At 48.8% G+C, this 422-nt stretch overlaps 1 long non-coding RNA gene across 1 annotated transcript in view; it reads left to right on the top strand.

The window, feature by feature from the left end:
- LOC144240750 (uncharacterized) overlaps nt 1-422 on the top strand; it is a 28,529-nt gene that overhangs the window by 1,373 nt on the left and 26,734 nt on the right. The window lies entirely within an intron of this gene.

Below are 422 nucleotides of genomic sequence, written 5' to 3'. Positions count from 1 at the left end.
GGTGGGACATGTGTGATCTTCCTTGGACACTTCTGGCTACCCCAAAACAAGAAAGGACAAAAAACTTCATGGTTAAACTGGTAAGAGTCTCCACCAGTTTCCCAGAAAAAATTAATCCCATCAACAGCCTAATCTCCAGGAACTCCCTACTGTCTCCTTGGTACACCTTGCTGAGGGAAACAACCTTAGCTTGACAATAGCTAGGCCTCCAGTAAAGTCTTTAGCAAACTACCTCTTGACTTTATCTCCCCAGACTGCATAAAGCAGCCACCCCCCACACTTACAATGCAGCTCTCCCTGCCCATGGATCCTGTCCCTGTGCTTTAATAAATTCACTGTTTTGCACCAAAGGCGTCTTACAGAGTCTTTTCTTGGCCCTTGGCTCTGTATGCCACGAACCACCGCCCCCCCCCCCCCCTACC

This window comes from Crocuta crocuta, unplaced genomic scaffold (assembly GCF_008692635.1).
Source record: "Crocuta crocuta isolate KB4526 unplaced genomic scaffold, BGI_CrCroc_1.0 scaffold207, whole genome shotgun sequence".
Lineage (NCBI taxonomy): Eukaryota > Metazoa > Chordata > Mammalia > Carnivora > Hyaenidae > Crocuta > Crocuta crocuta.
Note: the sequence above shows the minus strand (reverse complement) of the source record. Positions and strands in the feature narration are given on the sequence as shown.